Below are 27,498 nucleotides of genomic sequence, written 5' to 3'. Positions count from 1 at the left end.
CACACAGCTCGTTTACCCATTGAGTGATGGAGAATTCATTTGTAGTGAGAGTGCAGGCTTAGGATTCAAGACTAAAACACTGATTGTTTGGTCTAGCATTGAATAGTTAGTCTAGACAAGTAGTTTGAATTCACCATAGTTTCAGGTTAGATACCCCCAGAAGCAGCCAGAAACTTGGCAACATAGAAAATAGGTGGAGTAGGCCATTCAATGAGTTCATGGCTGAATATGCAACTTCAGTACCCCATTCCTGCTTTCTCGCCATACCCCTTGATCCCTCTAGTAGTAAGGACTACATCTACCTCCTTTTTGAATATATTTAGTGAATTGGCCGCAACAACTTTCTGTGGTAGAGAATTCCACAGGTTCACCACTCTCTGGGTGAAGAAGTTACTCCTCATCTCGGTCCCAAATGGCTTACCCGGTATCCTTAGACTGTGACCCCTGGTTCTGAACTTCCCCAACATTGGGAATATTCTTCCTGCATCTAACCTGTCGAAACCCTTCAGAATTTTAATTGTTTCTATGCGATCCCCTCTCATTCTTCTGAACTCCAGCGAATACAAGCCCAGTTGATCCAGTCTTTCTTGATATGTCAGTCCCGCCACCCCAGGAGTCAGTCTGGTGAACCTTCGCTGCACTCGCTCAATAGCAAGAATGTCCTTCCTCAAGTTAGGAGACCAAAACTGTACACAATACTCCAGGTGTGGCCTCACCAAGGTCCTGTACAACTGTAATATCACCTCCCTGCCCCTGTACTCAAATTCCCTCGCTATGAAGGCCAACATGCCATTTGCTTTCTTAACCACCTGCTGTACCTGCATGCCAACCTTCAATGACTGATGTACCATGACAACCAGGTCTCGTTGCACCTCCCCTTTTCCTAATCTGTCACCATTCAGATAATAGTCTGTCTCTCTGTTTTGGCTACCAAAGTGGATAACCTCACATTTATCCACATTATACTTCATCTGCCATGCATTTGCCCACTCACCTAACCTATCCAAGTCACTCTGCAACCTCCTCCTCGCCGCTCACACTGCCACCCAACTTAGTGTCATCCGCAAATTTGGAGATACTACATTTAATCCCCTCGTCTAAATCATTAATGTACAGCTGGGGCCCCAGCACAGAACCTTGCGGTACCCCACTAGTCACTGCCTGTCATTCTGAAAAGTACCCATTTATTCCTACTCTTTGCTTCCTGTCTGACAACCAGTTCTCAATCCACGTCAACACACTACCCCTAATCCCATGTGCTTTAACTTTGCACATTAATCTCTTGTGTGGCACCTTGTCGAAAGCCTTCTGAAAGTCCAAATACACCACATCAACTGGTTCTCCCTTGTCCACTCTACTGGAAACATCCTCAAAAAATTCCAGAAGATTTGTCAAGCATTATTTCCCTTTCACAAATCCATGCTGACTTGGACCGATCAGGTCACCTCTTTCCAAATGCGCTGCTATATCCTTAATAATTGATTCCATCATTTTACCCATTACCGATGTCAGGCTGACCGGTCTATAATTCCCTGTTTTCTCTCTCCCTCCTTTTTTAAAAAGTGGGGTTACATTGGCTACCCTCCACTCCATAGGAACTGCTTCAGAGTCTATGGAATGTTGGAAAATGACTGTCAATGCATCCGTTATTTCCAAGGCCACCTCCTCAAGTACTCTGGGATGCAGACCATCAGGCCCTGGGGATTTTTCGGCCTTCAATCCCATCAATTTCCCCAACACAATTTCCCGACTAATAAGGATTTCCCTCAGTTCCTCCTTCTTACTAGACCCTCTGACCCCTTTTATATCCGGAAGCTTGTTTGTGTCCTCCTTAGTGAATACCGAACCAAAGTACTTGTTCAATTGGTCTGCCATTTCTTTGTTCCCAGTTATGACTTACCCTGATTCTGACTGCAGGGGACCTACGTTTGTCTTTACTAACCTTTTTCTCTTTACATATTTATAGAAGCTTTTGCAGTCCGTCTTAATGTTCCCTGCAAGCTTCTTCTCGTACTCTATTTTCCCTGCCCTAATCAAACCCTTTGTCCTCCTCTGCTGAGTTCTACATTTCTCCCAGTCCCCGGGTTCGCTGCTATTTCTGGCCAATTTGTATGCCACTTCCTTGGCTTTAATACTATCCCTGATTTCCCTTGGAAGCTACGGTTGAGCCACCTTCCCTTTTTTATTTTTACGCCAGACAGGGGTGTACAATTGTTGTAGTTCATCCATGCGGTCTCTAAATGTCTGCCATTGCCCATCCACTGTCAACCCCTTAAGTATCATTCGTCAATCTATTCTAGCCAATTCACGCCTCATACCTTCAAAGTTACCCTTCTTTAAGTTCTGGACCATGAAGTTCTGAATTAACTGTTTCATTCTCCATCCTAATGTAGAATTCCACCATATTATGGTCACTCTTCCCCAAGGGGCCTCGCACAACGAGATTGCTAATTAATCCTCTCTCATTACACAACACCCAGTCTAAGGTGGCCTCCCCCCTAGTTGGTTCCTCGACATATTGCTCTAGAAAACCATCCCTTATGCACTCCAGGAAATCCTCCTCCACCGTACTGTTTCCAATTTGGTTAGCCCAATCTATATGCATATTAAAGTCACCCATGATAACTGCTGCACCTTTATTGCATGCACCCCTAATTTCCTGTTTGATGTCCTCCCCAACATCACTACTACTGTTTGGAGGTCTGTACACAACTCCCACTAGCGTTTTCTACCCTTTGGTATTCTGTAGCTCCACCCATACCAATTCCACATCATCCAAGCTAATGTCTTTCCTTACAATTGCATTAATTTCCTCTTTAACCAGCCATGCCACCCCACCTCCTTTTCCTTTCTGTCTATCCTTCCTAAATGTTGAATACCCTTGGATGTTGAGTTCCCAGCCTTGGTCACCCTGGAGCCATGTCTCCGTGATGCCAACCACATCGTATCCGTTAACTGCTATCTGCAGTCTCGCATTGAGGCACAGAGCCTTCAGGCTTGCCTTTTTAAACACACTTTGACCCTTTAGAATTTTGCTGCAAAGTGGCCCTTTTTGTTTTTTTGCCTTGGGTTTCTCTGCCCTCCACTTTTATCCATCTCCTTTCTGTCTTTTGCTTCTGTCTCCATTTTGTTTCCCTCTGTCTCCCTGCATTGATTCCCATTCCCCTGCCATATTCATTTAACTCCTCCCCAATACTAGCAAACACTCCTCCTATGACATTGGTTCCGGTCCTGCCTAGGTGCAGACCGTCCGGTTTGTACTGGTCCCACCTCCACCAGAACCGGTTCCAATGCCCCAGGAATTTGAATCCCTCCCTGCTGCACCACTGTTCAAGCCACGTATTCATCTGAACTATCCTGCGATTCCTACTCTGACTAGCACGTGGCACTGATAGAAATCCTGAGATTACTACTTTTGAGGTCCTACTTTTTAATTTAGCTCCTAGCTCTTTAAATTCGTCTCGTAGTAGTAGACATGTGGGTAACATGAAGAAGTGGTCAAAGACGAGTAATATTCTACAACTCAGTAAGACACCAGGTTCATATCAATAACTTCTTCCACAAAACATATCCTAATGGTCCTAATGTCAGCCATGCATTTCAGGGAAGGAGGTCTAGGATCAGATCACTTATCTTCCCCTTCAGACTAGCAAAGGATGTGGGCGAGGTGGGAGAAAGGGACGCCTATTTCTATGACTAGACCAAGAGAAAAGAAAGGGTTGGTTAAGCCGTGCTGTAGCATCAGACCACCAGAGTGTGTGTGGCTCTCTTTTATAGCTTGTGGTTCTTTATATCACGTTGGTAGCTAATCAGTAGAAGTGCCATTATAAATGCACGTCAGTGATTTGTCTGACAGCAATCCAATCAAAGGGTTCAGATGACACCATAACCCGCAGACTGAAGCTTCACCACTATTATTGTCAGCAATATTCTTATATCTGGAGAGCAGTGAATTGATTTTTTTTTTAAGTAAACAGCATTGACAGCAGTCAGTTGGTGTGATGATACAAGTATCTTTATTAAAGCACTGCCAGAAAACAGAGCCTCACAGGATATTGGACTACTAAATGGGTGAATTATACAAATTCTGTATATTATCAGCAGGGCCACTGGGTTATGGTGACTGCATAAGCCAAATTCCATTTTTATTGCAAGGGATTCTGAGATTTTGACTATTGTTTTGGAGATCACATTAAACAACTTGTATTTATCTAGCACTTTTAACTAGAAAATGCCCCAAAGTGCTTCACAGAGTCTTGAGGAAAACCTGGCATTTTTCTCTTAATATTGCAACCGATGGCCTAGATTATCAAACGATGTGGGTGAAATGCAGACATATTCACCGTACTGTAAATATGGCACTGTATGCAAATCAATGTAAACTCTACAGCTGTTACCTGCAAAGTATTTGAAACAATTTGTTCAGAAATATTATATCTACATCTGTTGGTTTTAATTTTTCACTGCTTTAAGTAGTTATCAAGGCTTAGCAATTCGATCTTGCCAGAAGAAGAACAGCAATGGGGTGGGACGCTCAGGGGGCAGGACATGCGTTAGTTTTGTCTCAGGCAGCACGTAAAATTCACTCAATACGAAAAGATAACACTTGTCCTTCTCTTTCATTTCAGGTGCTGAAAATATCGATGTTAGTTGAGGAAGAGTAGCCCAGCCTTCCTGAAGATAGAGTCACTCGATCGCACCCTCGCAAGCACCTGCTCAGATACTGGCATCACACACACTTGAGTGTTGGCGAGAGGAGGGGTCTTCATGTGGTGAATCACTGACCACAAGTGTGCAGGAGCTAGGACAGGGTGATCGGACGCCACAGGTGGTAGCTTGCCAGAGGGAGAGATTGCATACTAGCTCAGCTGCAGAGGACTCGGATGCTGATTTCAAGGGCCCCAGCCTACCGAAAAGGCTGATGGGCATTTGCCAGGAAATGCTAGGTGCACTGAACAGCCTGCTAGCAAGTTTGCACAATGTTGTAGAGCATGAAGTGGTCCAGCTTCAACATGTGTCATGGCTTCGTATGGAGACCATTCTGCCCAACATGAACCAAGTGGTCTGCTCCATCAACAGTGGCGCTTACTATCATGGATCCTCTCCTGACAGCTCACACACCTGCAATGGAAGCTCACTTCTTGCTGTCCAAGTGGTGGTCATAGCTGGTCCCACATGATGGCAAAGTTATGGAGCATGCAGCAGACAACCACAAATCTGAATACCCACTCAGGGCTGTACTACGCAGCTTCCCTGGAATAGTCCAGGCATTGGAAGCATTGATTGAGCACTGCGATTGTTTGTTTGATGACACATTGAGGGAGTGGAATCCTTTACGTTTGATACAGAAGCCAGGCTGGTGATGGGGAGCCACAATGTGGGCGAAGCCTAGTGCTCTTTCATCCTGTTTCGCTCTGTCCACAGGGAAGGAAATGTAGGTGTTCCTCCTGGTGTCGAGCGCCTCGGTGACCTTCCTGATCCAGCTGTGGCCTGCGAACTGATATAGGTCACCTGCTACAGCCTGAAAGGAGCCCATGGCATAAAGGGTCATGGTGACCTTGACAGCTACAAGCAGTGCTGCCCATGCTCTGATGAGAGGCTCAAGTTGCGACTGCAGCAGGTGACAGCTCGATGACAGCCTCCTTTGTGAAGTGATAGCAGCTCACATTGCTGCTCAGTGAGGTTGAGGTAGGAGAAGTACTCCCTGAATACCACTGTGGTTATAGCCTCCTGAGCAGTGCTTATCTCCTCCTCCCTCTTGTGGCAGCTGCCCCTACTCTCTGCTGCCTTCCTTGCTGCTCCCCTTCGTATTCCAGCCCCGAAGGCACCACACCACCTGTGACTGCAATCAAACTAATTATAAGGCAGCCAACAACAGTGCAACACCAGCAAACTCTTCTGTACAAACAAACTGAACATTCCAGAGTGATAAAACAGACCAAAAAACAGCCAGAATTTAACCAGTAGCCTGAAATAATGAACCAGCAACTAACCTGTATGTACTGCATGTTTCCTTTAAATATCACTGGTGAAGGGTGCTTGCTGCAAGTTAGTGCACAAGTTACTGGGGGAGTTCAGCACGTGGCACTGGGTCAGACCGGAAAAGGGTCCGGAAATAGGCACAGATCCCTACTTTATAAATTATTCCGTGTTTTCCATAGTTCTGGCGTGCACTTGACGCCAACAGAAAAGCCGATCCAATATGTTGGATAGGGCACTTCCAGCTGGAAATGAGCGCATGTTTCCTGCCCGCCAGATTGGAGGCTTAGGCACCCAAAAGACAGGCACAGCACCATCAAATTTCGAGGCCAAAGAATTGATTGTGAGCATTCTAGTGGGTAATGGCACCAGTTGATATAGCACTAAGCCAAAAAGACCAGAATGTGGTAGGCTTGATTCTCAGCCCACGTTGAGTTAGCTAATCTCCGCCAAGGCCGCAGTGGGAGAGTTACAATTGGCCTCATCACATCTGGGCTTGGGAGTGGAAAATAAATATAGTCAGGATTCCCAATCTTCATTGCTAACAATGACCCCAGCGTGAATGTGCGCCTCGGGTGCAAACGTGGCAGTGAAGCTCTCCCTGGTCAAGTACCTACCCACACTCGCTTTCCAGGTACTTACACTGCCATGTTCCACCTCACAGTCAACAAACTCCCCGCTGGAGTGGAACTAAAGTACAGAACCAGTGGGAAGCTGTTTAACCTTCGTCGTCTCTAGGCCAGATCCAAGACCACCCCAACCTCTATCGTCGTGCTACAGTACGCAGACGACGCCTGCGTCTGCGCACATTCAGAGCTGAACTCCAGGACACAGTCAACGTATTTACTGAGGCGTACGAAAGCATGGGCCTTACGCAAGACAAACGTGCTCCACCAGCCTGTCCTCGCCACACAGCACTGCCCCCCAGTCATCAAGATCCATGTCGCGGCCCTGGACAACGTGGACCATTTCCCATACCTCGGGAGCCTTTTATCAACAAAAGCAGACGTTGAGGAGGAGATTCAACACCGCCTCCAGTGTGCCAGTGCAGCCTTCGGCCACCTGAGCAAGTATTCGAAGACCAGGCCCTCAAATCTACCACCAAGCTCATGGTCTACAGAGCTGTAGTAATACCCGCCCTCCTGTATGGCTCAGAGACATGGACCATGTACAACAGACACCTCAAGTTGCTGGAGAAATACCACCAACAATGCCTCCGCAAGATCCGACAAATCCCCTGGGAGGACAAACGCACCATTAGTGTCCTTGTCCAGGCCAACATCCCCAGCATTGAAGTACTGACCACACTTGATCAGCTCCGCTGGACAGGCCACATCGTCCGCATGCCAGACTCGAGACTCCCAAAGCAAGCGCTCTACTCAGAGCTCCTTCATGGCAACGAGCCAAAGGTGGACAGAGGAAACGTTACAAGGACACCCTCAAAGTGCAACATCCCCACCGACACCGGGGAGCCCCTGGCCAAAGACCGCCCTAAGTGGAGGAAGTGCACCCGGAAGTGCTGAGCGCCTCGCGTCTCATCGCCGAGAGCATGCAAAAATTAAGCGCAGGCAGCAGAAAGAACATGGGGCAAACCTGTCCCACCCTCCCTTACCCCCAATGACTGTGTCCCACCTGTGGCAGGGACTGTGGCTCTCGTATTGGACTGTTCAGCCACCTAAGGACTCATTTTAAGAGTGGAAACAAGTCTTCCTTGTTTCTGAGGGACTGCCTATGATGACTCACATGAAGAATAGCCACTCACAGAAAGAAATATATCAAAATACATATTAAAAAAATGATTTTAAAACTGTTCTTGTTAAACCTACTGATGTTAGTAAACATCAGACCAGGGTCCCTTGAAGGCAGACTTAATTCCTACCTTTTCTAGTTAAATTGTTTCCCTCCAATTTTAATACGGATTAAACAAACAAATACAATATTTATAAATTGTGAACATTTTCATTTTATTATGCTAAAATCATTCATAATTTGCTGCTTAAGTTCAAGACTTGGTGCATTTTAAATCCCAGATAACCCATGGAATTTACATGCGTTTTCAAACACTGAACGGTGATTACATTAATGTCTTCACACAATTTCTAGAACTGAACTGCATCAAAAAAAAACCAAAATATTTCATAAATTAGGTTGCAAATTATACTGCACCATACAAATGATTCTAAAATGTTAAAAGCAGGTTGGAACATTGCTCAAAGTCTGGTACACCATTTTGTAACTGAGATTAGCAGCAGGTCAAGTGCCAGCACACTGTCGTGCACTGGTCAGATGCTGGTTTAAACTACAAAATGCTCATCTAATAAATCTGCAAACTTGGATTGACTGTGCAGGGAAGGTGGCCGAGTCGTGACAGCAGATTTTCTGCCAAAATGCTTCTTAGAAGATTTAAAAAAAATGTATGATAAAGGAATTCGATAGGGTAGATACAGAAAACATTTCCTTTGGTCGGCAAATCCATAATAAGGGGGCACAATCTTAAATTATAGCTAGGCCATTCAAGAGTGAAATCAGGAAACATTTTTCTCACAGTAGTGGAAAGCTGGAATTCTCTCCTGCAAAAGGCTGTGATGCTGAGTCAATTGAAGCTTTCAAGGCTAAAATCAGATTTTTATTAGGAAAGAGTATCAAGGGATATGAAACAAAGATCTGTAAATGTAGTTGAGGTTGAATGGCAGAACAGGCTCGTGGGGCTCAGTAGCCTACTCCTGTTCTTTATGTATGTGAAAAATACTTACAACTTGTATACTAACTGGCAGGAAGGACACCATTTACCAGCACAGAATTTACTCTGGGTTGGAGACTTAAATATCCATCACCAAGTGTGGCTCAGTAGCAGCACTACTGACTGAGCTGGCCGAGTCCTGAAGGACATAGCTGCCAGACTGGGTCTGAAGCAGGTGGAGAAAGAACCAAGGTGAGGGGAAAAACCCTCACGACCTTGACCTCGTCCTCACCAATCTACCGGTCGCAGATGCATCTGTCCATAACAGCATTAGTGGCAGTGATCACCGCTCAGTCCTGGTGTAGCTGAGGTGCTGTCTTCACACGGAGGACACCCTCCATCGTGTTGTGTGGCACTACCATTGTGCGGCACTCCCATTGTGCTAAATGGGAGAGATTCAAAACAGATCTAGCAGCTCAAAACTGGGCATCATTGAGGTGCTGTGGGTCATCAGAAACAGCAGAATTGTATTCCACCACAATCTGTAATCTCATGCCCAGCATATCCCTCACTCTACCATTACCATCAAGCCAGGGGACCAACCCTCATTCATTGAGGACTGCAAAAGAGCATGCCAGGAGTAGCACCAGGTGCACCTAAAAATGTCACGCTTGCTCAGCTGGTCACACTTAAGACATGCCGGTAAGTGGAATGGCAAAGTTGAAAATGGCAGATAGGCCGTCAAATGAGTGTCGTACACTCACTGATGTCATGATCTGCAACATCTACATAATTTTGGTGATCGCTGACATTGGCAGCTGCCACAGGACCCACCAGCAATGGGTGGAAGTGGGTTGGCTGCCATTTTGTTCCCTGAATCTGGTGGTAACGGGTGCCGCTAAACACCTAAATTTGTACCCATTCTGTCAGCCAATCCTCCCAATTAAATATTTAGAGATGTCAGATAGTGATGCACCTATTGATCACATGTACTTCTACAACCTGGCCATAGACTCACAATCATACAGCACAGAAGGAGGCTATTCATAGTTGACAAAGTATAATCCAGCATCTTCTCCGTTGATGTGTACGATCTCTGAAGTAAATTAGTGGGTGTCCCCATCAATACTACTTTTTCAAATGAGGGATGCGTTTATTTGTAATACCTAAAAGCTCTGATTGGGTCCTCTTGATCACATGACTGGTTGCTGATTGGTCCCCTTGGAGGATAAGACACACCCAGCTGTTTCTCTGGAATGTGTAATTGGAACCACCCTGCCGACGTAATCGGTGACTTTACAAAGTGTAATTCGAGCCATGCTGACTGCCGACTCCAGACAGAATAGAGCTCACTCTCACAGGTTAAGACCTTCTCCCACCCTCCCAAACAAGATCCGGCCCCACCCACTTCACCCAAGTTCATGACCTAATCCCCTGCCACCCCCCCCCCCCCCCCCCACCCCCAGCCTAATTTGCTAACCTTCTTACCCACTGCCTCCCCGGGTTGCTGACCTTCTCCCCGACCCCACACACTATAGCGGTGGACAATTAAACAACTAACGGGAGGAGGAGGAGGCTCCATGAACATTCCCATTCTCAATAATGGCGGAGCCAAGCACGCGAGTGCAAAAGACAAGGCTGAAGTGTTTGCAACCATCCTAAGCCAGAAGTGCCAAGCGGATGATATATATCGGCTTCCTCCGGAGGTCCTCACCATCACAGAAGCCAGTCTTCAGCCAATTAGATTTACGGGATATCAAGAAGCAGCTGAGCGCACTGGATACAACAAAGGCTATGGACTCCCACTACATCCCGCCTATCGTGCTCAAGTCTTGTGCTCCAGAACTAGCCGTGCTTCTAGCCAAGCTGTTCCAATACAGCTACAATACAGGCATCTTTCTGCCAATGTGGAAAACTGCCCAGATATGACCTGTCCACAAAAAGCAGGACAAATCCAATCCAGCAAATTACCGCCCCATCAGTCTACTCTCAATCATCAGCAAAGTGATGGAAGGTGCTGTCAACAGTGCGGCACTTACTCGTCAATAACCTGTTCACCGTTGCTCAGTTTGGGTTCAGTCAGGACCACTCGGCTCCAGGCCTCATTATAGCCTTGGTCCAAACATGGCCAAAAGAGCTGAATTCCAGAGGTGAGGTGAGAGTGACTGCTCTTGACATCAAGACTGCATATGACCGAGTGTAGCATCAAGGAGCCCTAGTAAAATTGAAGTCAATGGGAATCGGGGAAAACTTTCCACTGACTGGAGTCATTACTAGCACAAAGGAAGGTGGTTGTGGTTGTTAGAGGTCAATCATCTCAACCCAAGACATCACTGCAGGAGTTCCTCAGGGCAGGGTCCTAGACCCAACCATCTTCAGCTGCTTAATGAATGACCTTCACTCCATCATAAGGTCAGAAATGGGGATGTTCGCTGATGATTGTACAGTGTTCAGTTCCATTCGCAACGCTTCAGAAAATGAAACAGTCCATGCTCTCATGCAGCAAGACCTGGACAACATTCAGGCTTGAGCTGATTAGTGGCAAGTAACATTCGTGCCACACAAGTGCCAGGCAATGACCATCTCCAACAAGCAAGAGTCTAACCACCACCCCTTGATATTCAACGGCATTACCATCGCCAAATCCCCCACCATCAACATCCTGGGGTCACCATTGACCAGAAACTTAACTGGACCAGCCACATTAATACTGTGGCCACAAGAGCAAGTCAGAGGCTGGGTATTCTGTGGCGAGTGTCTCACCTCGTAATACTCTCCACTGGAATACTCTCCACTTGTCTGGATAATTGCAGTTCCGACAACACTCAAGAAGCTCAACACCTTCCAGGACAAAGCAGCCCCTTGATTGACAAGCCGTCCACCACCTTCAACACTCACTGCAGTGTGTACCATCTATAAGGTGCACTGCAGCACTTCGCCATGGCATCTTCAGCAGCACCTCCCAAACCCGTGACCTGTATAAGAGCAGCAGGTGTATGGGAACACGATCACCTGCAAGTTCCCCTCCAAGTTATACACCATCCTGACTTAGAAATATATCACTATTCCTTCATCATCTTTGTGTCAAAGTCCTGGAACTCCCTCCCTAACAGCACTGTGGGAGTACCTTCACCACAAGGACAGCAGCGGTTCAAGGCGGCGGCTCACCACCACTTTCCCAGCAAATTTTTTAAAACACTCAAAAGCACTTGTATATGCCACCTAGTGGACAGTTAAAGACCAGCATTGACAGGCAGCAACCCACAGCCAGGGAATCAGTCATTGCATTGTTATGGGGAGGGGGGGGATTTTTAACACAGGGAAAGATTTTATATAGGAAAGCTATTTACAGTAACAAGCAATGTTTCACTGCACTGCTCACAGACAAAAGAAATGACCTGTGGAGTAATGTGGCCAAGTCATTTTCTTCCATGCTTACCTTGTGAACTCCCCCCACCCCACTCACCAGGTGACATTGAGTCCTTGACATGTTACCTAGCCTGACCTCTCTCTATCAACTATTTGACATTATGGCTGAAGCCTCTGCCCAGACCAATAAAATACAGAACATAAGAACATTAGAAATAGGAGCAGGTGTAGGCCCTACGGCCCATTGAGCCGGCTCCACCATTCAATAAGATCATGGCTGATCATCGACCTCAACTCCACTTTCCCGCCCGATCTCCATATCCTGTGATTTCCCTAGACTCCAGATGAGAATCATCTATTTGCATGATCCTGATCGCAACAACCCCATTAGTCAGTACAAAAGAAAGAAAGACTTTCACGACCACCGGATGTCTCAAAAAGCACTTTACAGCCAATGAAGTACTTTTTAAGTGTAGTCACTGTTGTAATGTAGGAAACGCAGCAGCGAACTTGCACACAGCAAGATCCTACAAACAGCAATGTGATAATGACTAGATAATCTGCTTTTGTTATGTTGATTGAGGGATAAATATTGGCCAGGACACCGGGTTAACTCTCCTGCTCTTCTTCGAAATAGTGCCATGGGATCTTTTACATCCAATTGAGAGAGCAGATAGGGCTTTGGTTTAACGTTTCATCCGAAGGATGGCACCTCTGACAGTGTAGCTTTCCCTCAGCACTGCACTGAAGTGTCCGCCTAGATTTTTATGCACAAGTCCCTGAAGTGAGACTTGAGCCCACAACCTTTTCACTCAGAGGCAAGAGTGCTACCCACTGAGCCACAGCTGACACCTACTACACACTAAAACAAACACATTACAGCTTAATTAAGTCAACTGAATTGGAATTCCACTACTATCAGTTCAGTGTTTCACTCTCCTCTCCCTTCCACCAAAAGTGTCTTTCTCTCTCTCTTCATGTTAAACAGGGTCTCTCTCCCCACCCATTCTCCCTATGCCTGTAGGTAGTCTGCACAGAGCGGGATTAAACAGACTATTATTTGGGAATTTGGAAAGAGTGGGAATTTCTGGCAAGTATTGGTAAGTACCACCTGTAAATAGTGAAATTTATTTTAACATTTTGATTTAAACCTAGAACTTTATAAACTGTAGTTAACAGAAGCTGCCTGCCAGTGGCTGTTAGCCGTCAAGTCAGTTGTATTTGTCTTGAATAGGTGCTAATCACTGGGAGCAGGGGAGCTGAGTTATCACATGTAACTTGGGGGAGGCTGCTATAGTATAAAAGTAAATCATCATCATCACAGGCAGTCCCTCAGAATCGAGGAAGACTTGCTTCCACTCCTGAAGTGAGTTCTTTGGTGGCTGAACAGTCCAATACGAGAGCCACAGACTCTGTCACAGGTGGGACAGATAGTCGTTGAGGGAAGAGGTGAGTGGGACTGGTTTGCCGCACGCTCTTTCCGCTGCCTGCGCTGGATTTCTGCATGCTCTCGGCATTGAGACTCGAGGTGCTCAGCGCCCTCTCGGATGCACTTCCTCCATTTAGGGCAGTCTTGGGCCAGGGACTCCCAGGTGTCAGTGGGGATGTTGCACTTTATCAGGGAGGCTTTGAGGGTGTCCTTGTAGCGTTTCCACTGCCCACCTTTGGCTCGTTTGCTGTGAAGGAGCTTGCTTTGGGAGTCTCATGTCTGGCATGCGAACTATGTGGCCTGCCCAGCGGAGCTGATCGAGTGTGGTCAGTGCTTCAATGTTGAAGATGTTAGCCTGGATGAGGACCCTGATGTTGGTGCGCCTGTCCTCCCAGGGGATTTGTAGGATCTTGCGGAGACATCGTTGGTGATATTTCTCCAGCAACTTGAGGTGATTGCTGTACATGGTCCATGTCTCTGAGCCATACAGGAGGGCAGGTATTACGACAGCCCTGTAGACCATGAGCTTGGTAGTAAACATGTCTGCAGAGCATAGAGCGACATTAAACGCAGTGCATTTAAACCAAGTGTTTTATTTGGGAATATGGAAAGAATGGGAATTCAAAGAAGAGGGGATGCTGCTTTTTGCCTACACTACTTGTAGTGCTTTGTGTTACAGGTAGATATTAAATTTCATTTACCTATAACTTAATCTAGATCAATTTAGTCAAGGAACTAAATTATAAACTAAGTTACTTAAATACAAATTTAATTAAATAGAACAAGGTCATGTAGGGATGGCAGTACAGATGGTGTGCCGCAACTGCAGCATGTGGGAGTTTGTGGAGAACATTGTGATCTCGGACAACCATGTTTGCAGTAAGTGCCTGCATCTTGAGGAATTTCAGCTCAGAGTTCACAGAATCATAGAAATTTACAGCAATGAAGGAGGCCATTTAGTCCATTGTGTCCGTGCTGGCCAACAAAGAGCTTTCCAGCCTAATCCTACTTTCCAGCTCTTGGTCTGTAGCCTTGTAGGTTATGGCACTTCAAGCGCATATCCAAGTACTTTTTAAATACTTTTTAAATCCCCCTATCACCCTTTCAGGCAGGGAGTTCCAGACCCCTATCACCCTCTGGGTGAAAAAATGCCTCCCAACACTTACTTTATCTATGCCCTTGGTTCCTGACCCCTCTGCTAAGGAGAATAGGTCCTTTCTATCCACTCTATCGAGGCTCCTCATAATTTTATACACCTCAATTAGGCCTCCCCTCAACCTCTTCTGTTCCAAAGAAAATAACCCCAGCATATCCAGTCTTTCCTCATAGCTAAAATTCTCTAGTCCAGGCAACATCCTCGTAAATCTCCTCTGTACCCTCTCTCGTGCAATTACATATTTCCTGTAATGTGATGACCAGAACTGAATGCAGTAATCTAGCTATGGCCTAACTAGTTGTTGAGCTGGGGTCAGAGGTCCAGACATTTCAGAGCATCAGGGAGGGGATGAGTTACCTGGACACTTTGATCCAGGAGGCAGTCACCTCCTTAGGTTTGGTAGTGGTACAGGTCTGGTTAGTGATCAGGAATAGCAGGGTGTGACTGCAACTCAAGACAGTTAAGGAGATCCCAGATGCATTGCTGGAGGAGCCTTGGCATTTGTCCTTACCCAGCAGGTATGAGGTTTTTGCTGCCTGTGTGGATCAGGGAAAAGCCTGCAGGATGGATGAGCAAGCTGACCATGGTGCAAGAGGCCATTCAAGTGAGGGGGAGGCGGGGGGGTTGTGAAAGGGAATGTAGTTGTCGTAGGGGACAGTATAGTCAGAGGCAGATATTATTCTCTGCAGCCACGACCGAGAGTTCTGAAGGTTGTTGGTTAAAGACATCTCCTTGCGACTGGAGAAGAACTTGGAGTGGGAAGGAGAGGATCCAGTTTTCATGATCCATGCAGGAACCAATGTCATAGGTAGAACTAGGAGTGAGGTTCTGCTGAGAGAGTTTAAGGAGTTGAGGTCCAAATTCAAAAGCAGAACCTCAAAAGGTAATAATCGCTGGATTGTTACCTGAGCCATGCGCCAATTGGCTTAGGGATAAGCAGATTAGAAGGTTAAATGCGTGGCTCAAAGAGGGGTGTAGGAGGCAGGGGTTTTGCTTTGTGGGGCACTGGCACCAGTACTGGGGAAAGTAGGAGCTGTTCCATTGGAACGGGCTCCACTTAAACCGGGCTGGAACCAGTGTCCTGGTGAATTGAATAGGGCAGTGGTCAGGGCTTTAAACTAATGAAGTGAGGCTGGGAGGATTCAGGAAAGAGTAAATTTAAATGCAACAAGAAAATATCAAGGTTCTAGAGCAGAGTAGAGTTTTGGGTAAAAATAAGTAGGTCAGGATAGGGGCAGAGTGAGTAACAAAGGTAATAGAGCATCAGCGACTAAGGTGACATCGGGGAAAATGTCAAAGCTGAAGGCACGATATCTGAATGCGCAAAGCATTTGCAGCAAAATAGATGAATTAATAGCGCAGATAGAAATGAATAGATTTGATCAAATAGCCATTACGGAGATGTGGTTGCAAAATGACCAAGGTTGGGAGCTAAATATTCCAGGATACTCATGGAAAAGGAGGGAGGGGGTAGCCTTGACAATAAAAGATGGGATAAAAACAGTAGAGAGAAAAGGATCTTGGCTCTGAAAATCTAAGTATAATCAGTTTGGGTGAAGCTAAGAAACAGCATGGGGCAGGAAACATTGGTTAGAGTTGTTTATAGGCCCCCAAACAGTAGTGGTAATGTAGGGCACAGTATATATCAGGAAATTAGAGGTGCATGTAACAACGGTAATACAGTAATCATGGGGAACTATAATCTACATATAGACTGGGCAAACCAAATTTGCAGTAATAGTATGGAGGACAAATTCATGGAATGTATACTAGTTTTCTAGATCAGCATGTTAAGGAACTAGCTCGGGAACAGGCTATTTTAGATCTAGTATCGTGCAACGAGAAAGGGTTAATTAGTAACCTTGTAGTTAAGGGACCCTTAGGGAAGAGTGACCGTAATATGATAGAATTTTATATTAAGTTTGTAAGTGATTTAATTAAATCCAAAACTAGGGTCTTAAATCTAAACAAAGCAAACTACGTAGGGATGAGGGGTGAGTTGGCGAAGATAGATTGGGAAACTACATTGTTGACGGTAGACAAGCAATGGCTTGCACTTAAAGTAGTAATACATAATTTACAACAAACATACATTCTTTTAAGGCACAAAAACCCCACGGGAAAAGTGGTCCAACTGTGGCTAACAAGAGAAGTTAAAGATAGTATTAGATCAAAGGAAGAGGCTTATAATGTTGCCAACAAGAGCAGTAAGCCTGAGGATTGGGAGGATTGTAGAATTCAGCAAAGAAGGACCAAGAAATTGATAAAGAAAGGGAAAATAGAATAGAATAAATTAGTGAGAGACATAAAAACAGACAGTAAAAGCTTCTATAGGTATATAAAAAGGAAGATTAACAAAAGTAAATGTGGGTCACTTAAAAGTGGAGGCAGGAGAAATTATAAAGGGGATTAAAGAAATGGCAGAGTAATTAAACGAATACTAGTGTCTGTCTTCACAGAAGAAAATACAAAAAACCTCTTGGAAATAGTGGAGAACCAAGGGAATGAGGAACTAAAAGAAATTCTTACAGGGCTTGACAGGGTAGATGTTTCCTCAAGCTGGGAATTCTAGAACCAGAGGTTACAGTCTCAGAATAAGGGGTCGGCCATTTAGGATTGAGAGGAGGAGAAATTTCTTCACTCAGAGGCTGGTGAATCTTTGGAATTCTCTATCCTAGGAGGGCTGTGGAGGCTCAGTCGTTGAGTATATTCAAGACAGAGATCGACAGATTTTTCAATATTACGGATATCAAGGGATATGGGGATAGTGCAGAAAAGTGGAGTTGTGATAGAAGATCAACCATAATCTTATTGAATGGCGGAGCAGGCTCGAGGGGCTGAATGGCCTACTCTTGCTCCTATTGCTTATGTTCTTATGTTCTAAGTATCTTTCATTGCGCATTCCAGAACAATCAATCTCTCCGCCCCTTGCAAAAGATTCTCGCTTAGTCACATCCGCCACCTGAAACAGTCTTTCTATTTCTCGTTCCCCTCTGCCCCATCTCCTGCTAATTTTATCAGATATCTTTTCAAACCCAAGTGCAATAGAGGCAACATTATCAGGAACATCAGAACAGGAGTAGGCCATTCAGCCCCTCAGGCCTGTTCTGACATTCAATCAGACCATGGCCGATCTGTATCTCATCTCAATTTACCCACCTTTGATCCATGTCCCTTGGTTCTCTTACCCAACAAAAATGTATTGATCTCAGTCGTGAAAATTTCAATTGACTCAGCAGCCACAGGTTTTGAATCTGTGCTGTACCCCCTCTCAGGCCAATAGATCCTTCTTGAGATGCGATGCCACAAACTCAACACTACTCCAAATGGAGTCTGACCAAAGTTATGTACAACTGAAGCAAAACTTCTTCCCTTTTGCACTGCAGCCCCGTAAGCAACATTCCATTTAATTTTTTTGGGAGCGTGGCCCCTTTAATGGGCTGCGTGATCCATTTAAATTCCCGTGCATGTGCGTTTTTTCCTATTGTAAAGCTGGCAAGCGGCCTGTGTGGGAGTTCCAGACAGCTGCACGGCCACACACCTTAAAGGAAACATTGCCTGCAAGACCAATGGCAATATTCCATTAACCTTTTTGATAACTTTTTGTACCTAGCTTTTAGTGATTTGTGTACATGAAGAACCAAATCTCTTTACTCCTCCACAGTTTCTAGTCACTCGCCATTTAGAAAATATTCTGATTTGTCCTTCTTGGATTCAAAGTGGATGACCTCACACTTCCCCAGATCGAACTCCATTTGACACAATTTTTCTTACTTTGTCTATGTCCCTTTGCAACTTCCTGCTCCCAGCTACACATCTTACTATGCCTCCAAATAAGTTAAAACCAAAATTATCTGAGGATGCTCCCCAGGTTCTCCTCGAAAATAAAGCTCGTGTCTTTAGCAGTCAGAGCTCCCTTCAATAATTTCTAAATTTAACACGGCTGCACAATGCACTTTTCTGTACTTTTGTTTTTTCACATTTAATAAAAGTGATGGAATGTTGGGCACAATTGGAGCTGAAGTTATGATTATGACCCACTGTATTTCAGTCTAACTCACCACTTTCACATGTCATAAGGCATAGATTTAGCACTGTTTCTGGTCCACCAGCCTTCCTGAAGCTATCAGTTTTTGCCAGTTTTCTAGGTTGGCATACTCAAGCCAATGCCCATGAGTAACAGAATCAAGACAACCCAAACTCATTGCACCTAAAAACCTTACAGCCAGCAAACAAAGGAGAATTTCATCCCATCAGCCATGAACCCTGGTTAAGTGTTGAATCCATTGTACCATTGAGCAACGAAGTCAGAGTGGCCCAGGAATTGCAGTCAGCAGCGTAGCTATGAAGTGCGCTGCTGATCTGTGAAAAGAATACGAACTTACCTGATGGGGACCCTCCTTCGGGAGCTTGCTGTCTGACACTGCGTACTGGAGGGCTGCGTACTGGCCCACGGAAACCCAGGGGCGCAGCATGTGCAGAAGCGTAGCTGGGATCATGCGGGCCTGGTGCTCCAATCAGTACACCAAAGGGAAAATGTCTACCTCCAGTACTGGTAACTAACTTTATTTATACTGCATTTCACCCAATGTATTTTCAGAATAAATAGTTCCAATCTCTCTCTCCCCCAAATTGCAGAATTAACTTCAAGCATAATCTCAATCCATTATGAAACAATCTTCCAGGAATCCTAACATTCTGTCAAAACCTTTAACTGAATATACTATGATAATAACTGACCAGCTATGCATTTCAGATTTCTAGCATTCACGGTTTTCCTTTTTTTAATCCCAATTATAAATCAACTTTTGTACCCAGCCTGCCCTCAGAGAGCAAGATTACAAACCGCTACGAGATCAACCTATGGTTGGAAAGGCTGATTTTCCCCACACTGTTCAACAGTGCTTCCTGGTGGCTAAACCTAAAATAGTATGAACAGCAGCCTTGGAAATCTCTATGGATTGTATTGGCCTCCAAATTTAGCATAAAATGACTTGCTTAAAAAGGGAGGGGGAAGATAATAATGAAACCAACTACAAATAAAAGTGTTTTCAAGTTTTAAAATATTTTAATTAAAAAAAAATGCACCCCTTCCTCCAATGACATCCTTAAACAACTCTAATGCCATGCTACAACATTTCACAATCACATAAATTCAAACAAACAGTCTTAAAGAAAAGAGTCATTTCTGTAAATCCATTCAGCACTTTTCTTTGGAAATTTATTTTGAATTATCTTTTTCCACTTGTGCTTAAGAATAGTTATTCCATGTTCATTTGCAATTGGTTAATTTGCAATCTGTTTATAATTATGCCTCCAAAAAACAATATTTCTAGTCACATTATATTAATTATTTTTGTTGCTGTACTTCCAACATTGAATGGACACTTAGCTAATTGACACAAAACTAATCTCGGACACTAAAAGATCTGCCAAGCATTGCTCACTTTGGATTTAGAAGATGATCTATTTTATTCAGACTTGCCAACTCTCCCACGTTTGACTGGAGTTTCATGGCGAGAATTGTGATCTCCTGTCTGTACGGAACGTACTGAGAATTCTTGGCATTTCTCCAGTGAATGCCCCTATTAAAATTTTACGCCTGTGGTTCTGTGGATGGCTCAGCTATTTCAGACAGTGAGTAGCTGAGCCACAGAGCATTAGTTTACCTCAGCCAGGGCACAGTAGGGACACTGTAATTGGTCTCCAAATGCCAGAGGACGAGGAAAATTGTCTGATGTTCCCATTCTTGACTGTTATTCAATGACCCTGCTTGAAATGGACATATGTAAATATCAAATAAAGAGAAGATTATACTGCATTGTGGTGCCATTGTTCAATACCTTACTAACATTGCCTAGCTCACACATGAGTAATGGTCACCCAGGCAAGATACGTTAGTGCTTTGAATGCTGGGATAGACGTTTCAAGAGGCCTATTGTTTTAATAGAGGGCTTTCACTTTGGAAATGCCATGAATTACCAGTATATTCCATACACACTGGATATCACAGGCCTAAGGCTGAAGATCACAATCCTACAGTTTTAATATTGGGCTTTCGTTAGTGCTTTCAATGCAAGGATCGACGTTTCAAGAGTGTTTCTTGCTGTCCTGTTTGGGTTTTTTTTTTTTAAAGTCAGCCGGCTGGCTAACATATGCAGAAATCCACCACTAAGCTCCAAGTCAAGCTACTGAGAAATCCACACAGGTAGAGTTTCTGTTGGCCTCATACAAAATGCACTCGGCTCCAGACCTCATTACAGCCCGAGTCCAAACTTGGGCACAAGAACCGAATTCCAACTGTGAGACGAGAGTGATTTGCCCTGGACATCAAGGCCGCATTTGACCGAGTGTGACACCAACAAGCCCTCATAAAACTGAAGTCAATAGGGCTTGGGAGGAAAACTCTACGGGGGCTGGAATCGTACCTGGCACAAAGGAAGAGGGTTGTGATTGTTGAGGGAATTAAAAATGGAAATTGCGGAAGTACTGGCCATAATCTTCTAATTATCCTTAGATACGTGGGTGTGCCAGAGGACTGGAGAATTGCAAATGTTACACACTTGTTCAAAAAATGGTATAAGGATAAACCCAGCACTACAGGCCAATCAGTTTAACCTCAGTAGAGGGGCAGCTTTTAGAAACGATAGTCACTTGGACAAATGTGGATTAATTAAGGAAAGCCAGCAGAGATTTGTTGAAGGCAAATCGTGCTCAACTAACTTGTTTGAGTTTTTTATTGAGATAACAGAAAGGGTTGATATGGTGTACATGGACTTCCAAAGGGCGTTTGATAAAGTGCCACATAATAGGCTTGCTCGCAAAGTTGAAGCCCATGGAATAAAAGGGACATGGCAGCAAGGATACAAAATTGGCTAAGTAACTTGAAACAGAATAGTGGTGAATGGTTATCGGACTGGAGGAAGGTGGTGTTCCTCAGGGGTCAGTACTAGGACCACTGCTTTTCTTGATGACTTGGATTTAGATGTATAGGGCACAATTTCAAAATTTGCAGATGAAACAAAACTTAGAAATATAATGAACAATAAGGAGGATAGTGATAGACTTCAAGAGGACACAGACAGCCTGCTGGAATGGGCAGACACATGGCAGATGAAATTTAATGCAGAAAAGTGCAAAGTGATACATTTTAGTCAGCAGAACGAGGAGCGGCAATATAAACTAATGAATACAATTCTAAAGAGGGTGCAGGAACAGAGACACCTGGGGGTATATGTGCACAAATCATTGAAGATGGCAGGGCAGGCTGAGAAAGCGGTTAAAAAAGCTTACTGGATCCTGGGCTTCATAAATAGAGGCATAGAGTACAAAAGCAAGGAAGTTATGATGAACCTTTATAAAACACTGGTTCGGCCTCACCTGGAGTATTATGTCCAATTCTGGCCACCGCATTTTAGAAAGGATATGAAGGCCTTACAGAGGATGCAGAAAAGATTTACAAGAATGGTTTCAGGGATGAGGGACTTCAGTTTCGTGGATAGACTGGAAAAGCTGGGGTTGTTCTCCTTAGAGCCGAGAAAGTTGAGAAGAGATTTGATGGAGGTGTTCAAAATCATGAGGGGTCTGAACAGAGTAGATAGAGAGAAACTGTTCCCATTGGCAGAAGGGTCAAGAACCAGAGGACACAGATTTAAGGTGATTGGCAAAAGAACCAAAGGCAACATGAGGAAAGACTTTTTTTACGCAGAGAGTGGTTAGGATCTGGAATGCACTGCCTGAAAGGGTGGTGGAGGCAGATTCAATCACGGCTTTCAAAAAGGAATTAGATAAGCATCTGAAGGAAAATAATTTGCAGGGCTACGGGAAAAGGGTGGGGAGTGGGACTAGCTGAAGTGCTCTTGCTGAGAGCCAGCACGGGCTCGACAGGCCGAATGGACTCATTCTGTGTTGTAACCATTATATATCTCAGCCTAGGACATTGCTGCAGGAGTTCGTTCAGGACAGCATCCCAAGCCCAACCAACTTCAGCTGCTTCATCAATGACCTCCCCTCCATCACAAGGTCAGAAGTGTGCTGATGATTGTACAGTGTTCAGCTCCATTCACAATTCTTTCAGAAATGAAGCAGTCCATACCTGCCTGCAGCTAGACCAGCTAAATATTGAGACTGGAGCTGATAAGTGACAAGTAGCATTCGTGCCACTGAAATGCCAGGTAGGGACCATCTCCAACAAGGGAGAGCCTAATTACCTCTTGTTGACATTCAATGGGATTATCATTGCCAAGTCTCTGCCATTCAACTTGGGGGTCACCATTGACCAGAAACTCAAACTCAGTCCCCAAGAGGCTACCCATATATCTCCCTCCCCCAAAAAGGAGGATAGTTACTAGTTGGTGAATTAGGCAGCTGGCAACTGTAGGTTTGTGTCCCGAGTAACTCCAAATATCAGGAGCTCCTCATGACAGCGCAACTCATCAGAAATGTGAGTGCACTGCCAGCACCCTCCTGGCTGCAGCAAGGACACACACACCTTGGCCTACTGAATGGCATTTCTTAACCGTTGGCGCTGCAAAGCTTTGGCAGCAGCTGCTTGTCTATCTGCAGCCCACCCATGGTAGGCACCAAGCCCAGATATAAAAGCATACGCTCACATACCCAACTTCCAGCTAATGCCATTCAGCAGCTGTTGTTCCAAGTCTCAGAGTTCCCTTATCAGCTATCTGACAGGCATTTGCCTTCTATGTGGTAAACCTACATAGGCCAGCTTGCAATTTGCCAGCCATCTTGATGTTCTAGACAATTTAGCCTAATGCTTCATCATGCTTAACGATCATTAACTGATACAAAAAAAGAAAATGTATTGAATGCTTATACATTTGTAGAGGAATCACTTGAAAATCCCAATTAGGCAGAGAGAACAATTATAGTTTCACATAGGATTTGACGATGGTAACAATTCAGATTTTTATGAACCCATCATCGGTAAAAGGTCTAACTTCAGTGCAATTTTTGATTTATTGCTTGTTATTTGAGTGGTTAGATTTTTGGGGAGCTGTGTCAGCTTTTAATGACATTGTCCGCCAGGTTTTGAGAGTTTTTAGGTTGACATATGCAACACAAGAAAGCAATCTGGGAGTATTGGTGGATTGTTCATTAAAATCAACAGCAAAGCACGTGACAGCAGTAAGGGAACTTAAATAGATCTCAGGATGTATAGCTAGAGGGATAAAGTACAAAACCGAGGAGGTGAAAATGAATCTAAACAAGGAGCTGGTGTAGCGACATCTGGAATACTTTGTACGATTCTGGTCACTGTACTACTGCAAGGATATTCAAGCACTGGAGTTAGTGCAACCAAACTAATACATTGCTGGGGAGGGGACTGGGGGGGGGAGGAGCGGGGTGAAGAGCCAGAGATTGTTCACTCTGAAGAGAATATTCAGGGGAGATATTCAAGATCGTTAAGGAAACAGATAAGTTCATATAATTCCTAGAAAGATACAGCACAGAAGGCGGCCGAGGGGACTGGGTGTCCGGGGTGTCCCCGGTGACAATCACTCGGTATCTGGGTGCTCCCCATGACTGTCACTCGGTGTCTGGGTGACATCATTAGAGCCACAGTTCTGGAAGCAGAAGGAGCAGCGTGGCAGATTAGCCCAGCAGTCTGCGCGGCCCCTGGCCTGTGAGCACCGTCGGAGCGGGCCAGGGAGCGGAAGGAGCAGCGTGGCAGCATACCACTCCAGGGAGCAGCGCGAGCTGGAGCAGGAAAGCAACGGCAGCGAAGAGTGACGTCATCAAGGTCCAGGTCGGTGATTGGAGCGTGGACAGGTACTGCAGGAGCGGCGGGGTCAGGGCGAAGGAACAGCGAGAAATTGGAGAGGGATGTGATCGGGGCCCAGGAGAGGCGAGAGTTCAGGGCCCAGGAGAGGCGAGGGTCCAGGGGCAGCACGGGTCAGCCCACACTGGGTTATGCGTGCGCATTAGGTCCGTGCAGCAGAGCTAGTCTCCAGCCGTCTTGGTTAACCCTTGCGATTGGACCAAGACCTAGCTCTGTCAAGCCCGTGTGGTGGCTGGTGTGCAACGGTCACCACACCTTAAAAAATCCAAGCACAGGCATCTTCCACCCTTCAAGATTTAGTTTGGACCTGGAATTTTAGGTCCATCATAGGTTCTGGGGGAGGTGGGACCAGTACAAACTGGACAGTCTGCACCTGGGCAGGACCGGAACCAATGTCCTATGGGGAGTGTTTGCTAGTGCTGTTGGGGAGGCGTTAAACTAATATGGCAAGGGGATGGGAACCTATGCAGGGAGACAGAGGGAAGTAGAATGGGGGCAGAAGCAAAGAATAGAAAGAAGAAAAGCAAAAAGCAAAAAGGGCCACATTGCAGCAAAATTCTAAAAGGGCAACGTGTGTTAAAAAGACAAGCCTGAAGGCTCTGTGCCTCAATGCGAGGAGTATTCTGAAAAAGGTGGATGAATTAACTGCACAGGCAGCAATTAATGAATATGATATAATTGGCATCACAGAGACATGGCTCCAGGGTGACCAAGACTGGGAACTCAACATCCAGGGGTATTCAACATTCAGGAAGGATAAACAGAAAGGAAAAGGAGGTGGGGTAGCATTGCAGGTTTTAGCGGAAATTAACGCAATAGTAAGGAAGGACATTAGCTTGGATGATGTGGAATCTGTATAGGTGGAGCTGCGGCATACCAAAGGGCAGAAAACACTAGTGGGAGTTGTGTACAGACCACCAAACAGTAGTAATGAAGTTGGGGACAGCATCAAACAAGAAATTAGGGATGCATGTAATAAAGGTACAGCAGTTATCATGGGCGACTTTAATCTACATATAGATTGGGCTAACCAAACTGGTAGCAATACGGTGGAGGAGGATTTCCTGGAGTGTATTAGGGATGGTTTTCTGGACCAATATGCCGAGGACTCAACTAAAGAGCTGGCCATCCTAGATTGGGTGATGTGCAATGAGAAAGGACTAATTAGCAATCTTGTTGTGCAAGGCCCCTTGGGGAAGAGTGACCATAATATGATAGAATTCTTTACTAAGATGCAGAGTGACACAGTTAATTCAGAGACTAGGGTCCTGAACTTAAGGAAAGGTAACTTCGATGGTATGAGATGTGAATTGGCTAGAATAGACTGGTGAGTGATACTTAAAGGGTTGACGGTGGATAGGCAATGGCAAACATTTAAAGATCACATGGATGAACTTCAACAAATGTACATCCCTGTCTGGAGTAAAAATAAAACAGGGAAGGTGGCTCAACCGTGACTAACAAGGGAAATTAAGGATAGTGTTAAATCCAAGGAAGAGGCATATAAATTGGCCAGAAAAAGCAGCAAACCTGAGGACTGGGAGAAATTTAGAATTCAGCAGAGGAAGACAAAGGGTTTAATTAGGAGGGGTAAAATAGAATATGAGAGGAAGCTTGCCGGCAACATAAAAACTGACTGCAAAAGCTTCTATAGATATGTGAAGAGAAAAAGATTAGTGAAGACAGTCAGATTCAGGTGAATTTATAATGGGGAACAAAGAAATGGCAGACCATTTGAACAAATACTTTGGTTCTGTCTTCACGAAGGAAGACACAAATAACCTTCCGGATGTACTAGGGGACCGAGGGTCTAGTGAGAAGGAGGAACTGAAGGATATTCTTATTAGGTGGGAAATTGTGTTCGGGAAATTGATGCGATTGAAGGCCGATAAATCCCCAGGGCCTGATAGTCTGCATCCCAGAGTACTGAAGGAAGTGGCCCTAGAAATAGTGGATGCATTGGTGATCATTTTCCAACAGTCTGTCGACTCTGGATCAGTTCCTATGGACTGGAAGGTAGCTAATGTAACACCACTTTTTAAAAAAGGAGAGAGAAAACGGGTAATTATAGACCAGTTAGCCTGACATCAGTAGTGGGGAAAATGTTGGAATCAATTATTAAAGATGAAGTAACAGCGCATTTGGAAAGCAGTGATAGGATTGGTCCAAGTCAGCATAGATTTATGAAAGGGAAATCATGTTTGACAAATCTTCTGGAATTATTTGAGGATGTAACTAGTAGAGTGGACAAGGGAGAACCAGTGGATGTGGTGTATTTGGACTTTCAAAAGGCTTTGACAAGGTCCCACACAAGAGATTGGTGTGCAAAATTAAAGCACATGGTATTGGGGGTAATGTACTGACGTGATTAGAGAATTGGTTGGCAGACAGGAAGCAGAGAGTCGGGATAAACGGGTCCTTTTCAGAATGGCAGGCAGTGACTAGTGGGGTGCCGCAGGGCTCAGTGCTGGGACCCCAGCTATTTACAATACAAATTAATGATTTGGATGAAGGAATTGAGTGTAATATCTCTAAGTTTGCAGATGACACTAAACTGGGTGGCAGTGTGAGCTGTGAGGAGGATGCCAAGAGGCCGCAGGGTGACTTGGACAGATTAGGTGAGTGGGCAAATGCATGGCAGATGCAGTATAATGTGGATAAATGTGAGGTTATCCACTTTGGGGGCAAAAACACAAAGGCAGATCATCTGAATGGCGGCAGATTAGGAAAAGGGGAGGTGCAACGAGGCCTGGGTGTCATGGTACATCAGTCATTGAAAGTTGGCATGCAGTTACAGTAGGCGGTGAAGAAGGCAAATGGTATGTTGGCCTTCATAGCTAGGGGATATGAGTATAGGAGCAGGGAGGACTTACTGCAGTTGTACAGGGCCTTGGTGAGGCCTCACCTGGAAATATTGTGTTCAGTTTTGGTTTCCTAATCTGAGGAAGGACATTCTTGCTATTGAGGGAGTTCAGCAAAGGTTCACCAGACTGATTCCTGGGATGGCTGGACTGACATATGAGGAGAGACTGGATCGACTGGGCCTTTATTCACTGGAGTTTAGAAGGATGAGAGGGGATCTCATA

The 27,498-nt window shown here is 45.0% G+C and overlaps 1 protein-coding gene across 4 annotated transcripts in view; it reads right to left on the bottom strand.

Moving 5' to 3' along the window:
- Positions 1-27,498, bottom strand: part of pacsin1b (protein kinase C and casein kinase substrate in neurons 1b) — a 406,522-nt gene that overhangs the window by 376,739 nt on the left and 2,285 nt on the right. The window lies entirely within an intron of this gene.

This window comes from Pristiophorus japonicus, chromosome 17 (genome assembly GCF_044704955.1).
Source record: "Pristiophorus japonicus isolate sPriJap1 chromosome 17, sPriJap1.hap1, whole genome shotgun sequence".
NCBI lineage: Eukaryota > Metazoa > Chordata > Chondrichthyes > Pristiophoridae > Pristiophorus > Pristiophorus japonicus.
Note: the sequence above shows the minus strand (reverse complement) of the source record. Positions and strands in the feature narration are given on the sequence as shown.